Raw genomic sequence first — 10,353 nt, 5'->3', positions numbered from 1 at the left:
AAGTCAGAGCTAAAAGTGTTTATTGACAATGAAGTTAAAAAGAATATCACCATCATGTTCAAACTGCACACACTAGAATTGCCACATAAATAAATCTGTGCTGTGCATTCTTTAAGCTACAATGAAAATTCTTTACTGGCTTTATTTGTCCTATGAGTTGGTTTTCTATATCAGGAATTGATGTGGCAATTACTGACCACATCATGTTATGGTCATTGAAACATGGGGTTAAAATAACATAGGGTTAAAATAAATCATTGGATTGTTATTCTTAATTTAGCTAATAATTTGCTAAATTAAAAATAAGCAAAAGTGATTAAAAACCAAGTTATAAAAAACAATAAAAAACAAGTTATAAAAATAAATGCTTGAGTTTCTCCTATTTTTATACTTTTGGATTTCAGTTGCCAAACTAAAAGTGTACATGTCGTAATGTGTATCCGGTACACAGGTCACACCATACACAACTGGTCATGTAAATTTAACAAATCCAAGCTGGTCTACATCTTGCTCCTTGAAACGAGTCCAGTGATGTGCACTTGGAGGTCGTGGCAATGTCCAACTGCTATGAAAGCGTCTCAGTCTTTACTCTCAATTTCTGTGCTTAACTCCTCATGGATTAGAAAGAAACATATTATGGGCACCATGGGTCCAGGGACTATAGTTTGACTATCACTGCATTATACTATTCACTCTACTTTTGTATTTGTTTTATATTTATCATCTCAGTTTCCATAGGCTAGCAGTCTAGAAATACTAAGCTGGGTCCTCTGCTCAGAGTCTCACAAGATGACAGGAAAGGTGTCAGCTGGGCTGAATTCCCACCTAGCAGCTCAGCTTGGGAAGAACGCACTTCCAACTTCAGTCGGGTTGCTAGCAAATTCAATTCCTTCCAGTTGTAGGACTGAGGTCCTTCAACTTATTGGCTGCTGCTCTCCTCAGAAAGTTCACAGCCTGGCTGTTAGGTTTGTCAGGGCCAACAGAAGAGTCCTCGTTGCTTTGAGCTTCTTTTAAAGAGCTCACCTGATTAGGTCATGCCCATACAGGTAAATCTCTCTTTTCATTGACTTAAGGTCAATTGATTAGGGACCATAACTACGTCTGCAAAATACCTTCACTTTTGCCATATAATGAAACCTAATCATGGGCATACATCAAGGGGTGGAGATCATGGGACTGTCCAAGAATTCTGCCTATACAGTGTGTTTTAAAATTTTCTTAATAATAATAATAATAATAATAATAGAAGTTACATACAGAATATGTAATAGACAAATGATATATTAAAAACCCTAAATATTCTACCAAAAAACTGTTAAAACTAATAAACAAATTCCGTAGAGTTGCAGGATACTAAATCATTTTACATAAATCAGTTACATTTCTATATACTAATAACAAATTCAGAAAGATAAATTAACAAAACAATCCCATTGAGCAAAATACCTAGGATTAAATTTAACTACAGAGGTGAAAGATCTGTACACTGAAAACTTTAAGACATTGATGAAAGAAAGTGAAGAAGATATAGAAAAATGGAAAGATATTTGGTGCTCATGGACTGAAGAATTAATCTTTTTAAAATGTCCATAATACCCAAAGTGGTCTATAGATTTGGTGCATTCCTTACCAAAATTCCTACGGCATTTTTCATAGAAATAGAACAAACAATGCTAAAATTTGTATGAAACTACGAATGACCCTGAATAGCCAAAGCAATCTTGAGATAGAAAAAACAAAGCTAGAGGCATCACAATTCTGATTCCAAACTACATTATAAAGCTATAGTCATCAAAACAGTATAATATGGGCATAAAAACAGACACATAGATCAATGGACCAGAATTGAGAGCCCAAAAATAAACCCATGAATATATGAGCAATTCCTTTACAATGAAGGAGCCACAAATATACATTGGGGAAATGACACTCTCTTCAATAAATAATGTTCGGAAAACTGGACAGCCAAATGCAAAAGAATGAAACCAAACCACTATCTTACACCACACACAAAAATAAACTCACAATGGATTAGAATTGAATGTAAGACCTGAAACCATAAAACTCCTAGAAGAAAACATATGAAAGTAAGCTCCTTGACATTGATCTTAGCAATGATTTTTTTGGATTTGACATCAAAAGCAAAGACAACAAAACCAAAAATAAACAAGTGGAACCACATCAAACTAAAAAGCTTTTGTACAGAAAATGAAACCACCAACAAAATAAAAAAGCAATCTACAGAATGGAAAGAAAATATTTGCAAATCCTATATCTGATAAGGGGTTAATATCCAAAATAACACTAAGAATGATTAATTTGCACAAAGATTAAAGGTCAGGCTTTACACAGACATCCTCCAAATCACTTGAAATTCTAAGTGTGGGAACGCTTGAAAGAATTCCTGTGAAAAAAGAGCTGGTAATATCAGTCAATTCCAGACCCAATGTCAACCATGAGCTTGATGTGGTAGCTAAGAAAATGAGTCCAACCTGGATTTGAATCGATCCTTTCCAGAGAGTAGGAAGTCAGGGTTGCACTGCCCTCCCCATGAACCACCATGTCTGGGTGTTGTGCTCAAGAGCCTCCTCATCGTTCCAGCAGTACCCAGCCTTCCTTTTCCCTCTTCCTGTGCCCTTTCAGACAGCTCCATCATTGTATGTACAGAGACCACTTCCACATCCCTAAGCCCCAGTCCTTAGCAACTCCTCATTGCCCACCAAATCATGTGCAAAATCTTGGCTTGGTAGTCAAAGCTCTCTGTGGCTTGGCCAGCTCCTTTTCCCAGCATTCTTCTCCCCACTCTCTCCTACATGTTTGAACTAAATTTGAGATCTCACCGTTCCCTCATGAAATTCTGTTTCCTCCATAGTCTTTCAGCTGTATCTGCTGAAAGTTCCAATCGCTTCTGCACCTTACCTTACTACCTCCACTTCACCCTCACAATTTTTCACCCACGAAACTCTGTATTTTTGTTCTCCTCTTATGGATATATATGTCTTTTAAATTATGTCTGTTTTGTGAGTGTTGGGATTTCTAGGTAGAGCTCTAGGATTTATCCGGTAGAATTAGGCATAGTGTCCCAGGAATGCTGCATCATGCTTCTCCTTCTCCCTCCTCCTCATGGGGGCTCAGACTAAAGAATCTGCATGTAAAGAACAGTAACAGAATTAAAATAAAGGGCCAAGATTAAATTTGAACCTATGCTGTTTATCCACAAAGTAGAACCCACTAGGAAAATTAAGTTGGAATTGGCAGCTTTGGCTCTAAGTCAAAGGGGGACTCTTACTCTTCCTTCCTCCACCCCTAATACAGAGAGAGAGAGAGAGAGAGAGAGAGAAGAGAAAGGAGAGGAGAGGAGAGGAGAGGAGAGGAGAGAAAAAGGCAGAGAGATATGGAGAGGGCCCAAGTGAGCACTGAATCCATTTATCAGAGTAGACACTTAAAGTAGAAATAGTGGATGGCTGACCCATCACTGGGCTCCAAGTCTCGCCTTGGCGTAAAAGAGAAAGTTGGAGAGGGCACCACAAATGGCTGGTGATTTTTTAAAGCTTAGCTACCCAGTGCCCTAGTAAAATGTGGCCCAATAACTGTCTTGGATTTACCCAACCACAAATGAAACTTCCTCCTTAAAGAGAGATTAGGGTGGGGCAGAAAGAGAATCATGGAGAGAAGTGTAGAACTGTTTTATTCCCAACTGGAAACTTCGGGAGGACAGGGTTATTGTTTTATACTTTTATAAATGATCTATTCATCATACACAATTCCTAGCATTTACCTAGTATATGGTATTCAATAAACTTTATACAATTGAATTTATGATTCATAGTTTAAAACTGGTATTGACACGTTTGAATCAACCAGAGATTTGTTATCCAAAATGAAGAGAAGCCTGAAAAATGTATATGAGTAACAGTTGCAGTCATTTTGGATCATTTCTAGGGGTTAAAGGGGCTTTTTCTATATTACAGAAACAGTGCCGAACCAGGATTGATGATGCAGGACACTACAGGGACATGGCTTACGGTGCTAACAACATTGGGAAGACACTTTTGGCAATCAGCCCTTCAAATAGAGGAAAGGGCTGCCTTGAGAGGCTGCATGAGCTGAGAGCTTAGATTCTGGCGCTGAGTTGGGAATTAGACCAGAGAGCTTCTAAATCTGAGTCTATGATGAGAAAACTAACTTCAGGGGGATTTGAAAGAGCGATGAGAATGATTTAGCCAAACATTTTAAAACCAGATTTATTCTTAAAATCCCATCTAAAAAAAAAAAAGAAAAGAAATTCTATTTCTTTTCTCTTTATCTGCCCTGCAGATAATGTATTTCAAAGACACTCATGCCCCACGTGTTTAATTATGTTGTATTATCACTGAGTCTTTAGAGTCAACTATAATCAGTCTCTGGGAATATTGGGTTTTTGCACTATTATGTCCTGAAATCATTTATATCCAGGCTTAAATGGATTAAAATAAACATACTTTTTCTGTGAAAGTTCAAGGTTATCTATTACTTTGAAATTAGTAACCAGCTTTATTTATAGGGACAGAGTTGACATTTGACTGAAAAAATGCTGCACCAGGTTTGATTGTGGACTTCAGTGAAAGGCCAAATTTTATTTAAATTTTCACATTTTCTTAATACAGGATTTGTTGCAAAATTAACAACTCTGAAACAGTTCAGGGCAAATGATAGCCTGTATATGTTTAAATATATTAACTAATAAAAGCCCCCATCTGAAGCCCAAGAGATAGTCAGCTATTTGTCATTTTACAACTGGGTGAGTGTTATTTTAATTAACACGATAAACTTGTGAATTTACTCAAGTTAATTACAGAGGAAATAACTGCATTTTGTTTACTGCATATTTGTGTGATTAAAATTTACTGGAGAAAAATCATCCATGAAAAGTATTTCAACATTTTTCTGAATGTCTCAATGATATTTGGTGAAAAAAAAAGAAAACCGACTGTATTTGGTATCTAATGTTGAATTATATTTCTTTATCACACACTGAGCTAGGTTTGGTCAGAATCAGCCTGTTATAAATCAGCTGCCATAATTCACCAGAATAAAACAAATTATAGAAAGATCGTTTATTAACTTGAGCCCCTTCTTTATTAGTCATTTGCTACGATTTTATTTTATAGTCTTGTTTCATTCTAACACTTTCTCTGTCATAAAAATGTAAAAAATTTCTTAGCATTTCTTATTAATTTGTGAAACCAAGCTTAAACGATGCCATAAACTTGTTCTGCCTGAGATTTGGTGGGGCATGGGGAAGCCATTTCAACATACTAGTACCATGGGCCAAGTACTAAGTCCAATTTTTTAAAAAAATTATTGAGCATCTTCTATATGGCAGGCTCCATCCCAGGCTGGTGGTACTGGGTAAAATAGACTAGGTTCTCAGCATTGGGAACACACGGTCTGCTGGTAGAAACATAAATAAGAAGCCATAACATTACAATGCATGGTCACAACGGTGGTATAGAGGGGCATCGACCAGACAACTCTCAATATTGAAGAAAATTTTTACAGACCCCTTGACTTAGGGTGGGGGACGGGTGTCTTTCATCAAATTTGATTAAGAGTAATATAATACATTTAGATCCTTTTTTTATTTTAAAATGTAAAATAACATATGTGATGGTTAATCTTGTGTGTCAACTTAACTGGGCCATGGGATATTTAGATAACTATTATTCTGGGTGTGTCTGCGAGGGTGTTTCTGGATGAGATTAACATTTGAATCAGGAAACTAGTAAAGCAGATTGCCCTCCAATGTGAATGGGCCTCATGCAATCCATGTAAGGCTTGAATAGAACAAAAAAGCTGAGTACGGAAGAATTCACTCTCTTTATCAGCCTTTGAGCTGGAACGTTGATCTTCTGCCTTCAGACTGTGACTGGAAATTACACCATCAGCTCTTGTGCTTCAGAATTGACCTGAAGCTTCTCAACCCCCATAACCACACGAGCCCACTCCTTATAATAAATCTCTTTACTTATATATTCTATTGGATCTGTTTCTCAGGGGAACCCAGATTAATCAATCCCACATAACATAGTCAACCTGTGAATATCTGTTAGTTTCCAGTAGAAATGGTGTGGTTCAGCAAGGGAGAGTACACACCAGACGAAACAGAAAGGGGATGTTGGGGCGGGGGATGGATTATTATAGAACTTGATTATCAGGTGGGTGATTCTGTAAACATTTTAGGGAAGCAGGAGCCTACTTTTGATTGGGTGCTATCAGAAAGTGGGAGCAACTTGGTGACTGGATTTCTTGGTAATCTTTGTCTATGAGGCAGGAAGATTAAAGTGGGACTAACATCAGTGGTAATGTACATTAGCTAGAAGAGAGATGTTTGTTTTTGATTTGTAGAATGGCCTTATCTCTATATAATTTCAGGCATGATCACAAAATAGTGTAGAATGGCATGATCTCTATATAATTTCAGGCATGATCACAAAATAGTCTCTGTCTTATTCAATCATGGTTAAAGAATGGCCTTGTCTGAGTATCGTTGATATACTGTGAGAATTGTTTATATGCATTCAGGACCCCTACAGCTGCTAGTTATTGGGGCCATTTTTTTCCTTTCTTAGAATCATGAGCAAATAATATGGTTTTCCTAAGCCTCTAAGTTTTGGGGTGCTTTTTTATTCAGTAAGAGATAGCTAATATGAGCTCTTTTTAATGCCTGAAGTGCTGTGTAGCCTTTCTAATTCCTTCTGGATTTATATATGCAGAAAGCACCAGCTTCATGGGATTCCAAGTGAAGGTGAGCAGAATGTGAGGAGTTGACCAGGACCTTCTGAGGACAAGGGATGGGTAGGGTCCTCAGAGACATTAGGTGGTCACATACATGCAGCAGACAGGGTTTGTTTAACTACCTCCTGCTTGAGTCTGGCTCTGCCTCTTTCAGATGCTGCTTTCGAGGACCAGACCTTGGTGTTCCATCTTTCTTTCCCAGGCCCTCCTCATCAAAGACCCATTCCTGGCTTGAGGGACAGCAAGGCAAGGACAGGCTCACCAGGACCTCTTCTCAGTTAACATCTCTGACAGGCAGATGAAAACCTTTGCTCGTCAGTACACAAACAATTTATTCTGTTCACAGAGACTTCTGTAGGTTCAGCCATCATAAATGATAGAGGAGATTATTTTATTATGACTGTTATTATATTATTATTTTGGCTGGAAGAAAACTTTACTGTCAGGCTCTGCAGGGCCACAAGACCATAGGAGGAGTTCTCATTGGGCTGGCCCAGCCTCCTCTACTAGTAATAAACAGCAACAGTCATCCCCCAGTCGGAATGTACAACACTGTGCCATATGGTCCCAAGGGGTGTGGGCCCAAGAAGTCTGGTACTCAGAGAGGTATGGGGGTTCCTTGAGGCAGAGGGGTTAAGGCCACAAAGTAAAAGGAGGAAAGAGAAGGAATGGGGTCCTGGGGGCAGTTTGGCTGGTCCATCAGATCCAGGAGCTTGGCGAGGGCTGACCAAGTGCAGGGCATGACAGGCCACCAGCTCTGTGGGGCCAGATGGACGGAGGGGGCTCCTGAGCATAGATTTGTGAGGCTTTTGGTCTGTCCGTGTGTCCATTCGACCCCATACTGAAGTCCTCAGGGGCTCAGGGCCTACTAAGGGGCTCCCAAATGCATCTGTTGCCCCCCCACCAGGGTTGGGAGGCCTTTATCAGAAGAGCTAGACAGGGCTGGACCTTGGTGCCCAGGCAGCCTATTGGCCATCCAGCCAGAGTCCCTGGTTGGCCACACTCGCCACCTAGGACAAACAGTAGGCTGAGGCAGGAGCTGGAGAGTCTGGGGCCAGAGCTGGGTCAGGGGCTCCTCCAGTGGGGGTTCCGCTAGCAGCAGCCTGAGTGGCTTGGGTTTGGCCAGGAACTTCTCTTCCAGGCGCAGGAACAACTGCTGTTTGTGCAGCGGATGAAGCCGCAGGGGCTGCGGAAGACACGGGCCGGTGCAGTGCCCCACTCTGGACTGGAGCTTGAGGCCTGGGGATGCCAGGGGTCTGCGGACTTTCCAAAGCTCCCACAGCCCCTGCCCCGTGCCACCCACAAGTGCTGACCATCGCCGTCCTTACAGTCCTTACGTAGGAGCAGCACAGCCTGCTCCTCCCGGCTCTGCCTCCGCCCACAGGCAGGGCTGGGGGCCCACAGCTGGGGGCCCACAGCTGGGCTCCCCTGCCTTGTTCCCCCACTCCCCCAAACCATCTCCACCCCCAATCTAGCTAGTCTCAGGACTGAGCCTATTTTATTTTTGATAGAGGGTATATTTGCCCTTGCTCTGGGTACAGGAGGTGCTGACCTATTTCAAAGAGGTATGACTGGGGAGTAATAATTCTTGGTTACTGTTTCACTCCTTGAATGACCAATAACCCAAGAGTGAACTCTTCTGTTTCTGGACCAGGTGCTCTCAGCTTAAATCACTGCTGGTCAGGCCCTGGCCATAAATCTCTTGAGGATAGGTCATGCTTCTTGCAGTTACTTCTTCTCTAGCCAAAACCTTTAGTGAAGTTCAGGGAAGAAGGAAAGACAATAAATCTTATTTTCCTCTTACAAATACTTTATAGGCTGTTCTCCACTGACAATTTAAAAATGGACTCAAACTTAATCAACTTCTGGGAGGTATTCTTTCACTCAACAACACGAATGTGATTTTCCATTTACCCTCAAAACCAGAGGCTTTACCGATCAGAGTCTGTCAGAGGCAGGCATAGAAAGATCCAGATGACTAAAAAGTAACCATTCATACTGGATTCACAAAAAGGAAGAAAGTAAATCGTATTGGGAACACTGGAACATTTATCTTGGTTTAATATGTTCTTGAAAGAAAATGAAAAGCACTCGCTTCATTTGAGGGTGTTGAATTGTATTTTACATGCAAATGTTATTATTCCAATCACAGGGGACATTTGAATTTCAGGGAACCCTTCCTTCTTTCTTTCTCTATCAAATCAGCAGAGAGCCAAATATTGACTAATTGCTGTCAGAGCATCAACCACAACAGACTAGATCACCGACTTCTGGCTATTAAATTTGTCGGACAATGTCAATGTTATGAGCAATAGAATCCATACTTTGAAGCCATAATCACTCCGCAGTGTTTCCGCCCTTCATGAAAAGTCCACCAGCTAGGTTCATGGCTCTGTCCCCTCTGGCTGTCACATAAGGGTTTTGTATCTCAGTGCCTTTGTTTGTAGAATGTGCTTCTACCCATCTCACAGAATTACTGTGAGGAACAAGTGAGAAAATACAAAATTCATTTGAGAAATATAAAGCATATCCTCTGCGAAATTTTATAATTTTATTATTATACAACACTTCACCATAATTGTATCCTGGTAGGATAAATGGTGGCAGCTAAAATATACCTTCCCCACGAGTAACAAGAAAACTTATGAGTTCCTTGAAGATAAGAACAATTCCAATTCATCTCTATATCCATATGTTACCCAAGAAATCATTCCTAGGATATGTATGTTGAATAGATAGATGGAATACTGATTACATGGAAAACTGGATGGATGGATGGACGGACGACAGACGGACAGATGTATAAATGGATGGATGTCAAAATACTGAGGTACTTCCATATTGGTTGGCAAAGAGCCCTCTCCCTGAGCTCAAGTGTCCCTTGTGGTCTTGGCTGCCTTGATACCCCTCTCACAAACCCCTCATTCCTTCTCACGACCAGCAGCTGAAGGGTTATCACCTGGCACAATATCCTGTACTGACTGACAGGCAATCTAAGCAGTTGATGCCAGTGCCACCATGCAATTACGAAATATTTTGAATGTCTCTCTTTCTTGGATGGGTAACCATTTCATTACTGAGCTAGTTTTAGGCTATTGCCTTAGGATAAGGTTCTTAATAAATCCCATGAATGAGACTGAAATCTGTTGTCAGGATTTCCTAACCCATAGGATAAAACTCCTTCAAAATACTGCACTGTAACCTGAGGTCCTTTAGGGCTTTAATTTTTGTTGAGTTTCTTTTCTTCACCACACTCCCAAATTTCCAGATGATGATTTGCCTTATGTGGGGTGGGACTTTTCCCTCAGTTACTTATTATATTAACTCATTTTCATAATAGCATGGGTTTGGGGGATTTTTTTATTAGATTAACTCATTTCCTTTTCCCTCCCAGTTTTATTAATATTGACATAGAACATCGTGTAAATTTAAGATATACCTCGTGATGATTTGATACACGTATATATTGTGAAATGATGACCACGATAAGGTTAGTTAATGCTTCCATCCTCTCACATAGTTGCCTTTAGTGTGCATCGTGAGAATATCTAAGATCTATTCTCTCAGCAACTTTCA

This window comes from Pteropus medius, unplaced genomic scaffold (genome assembly GCF_902729225.1).
Source record: "Pteropus medius unplaced genomic scaffold, Ma_sr-lr_union100, whole genome shotgun sequence".
Lineage (NCBI taxonomy): Eukaryota > Metazoa > Chordata > Mammalia > Chiroptera > Pteropodidae > Pteropus > Pteropus medius.
The sequence above is the reverse complement of the archived record's forward strand: the minus strand, read 5'-3'. Positions refer to the sequence as shown.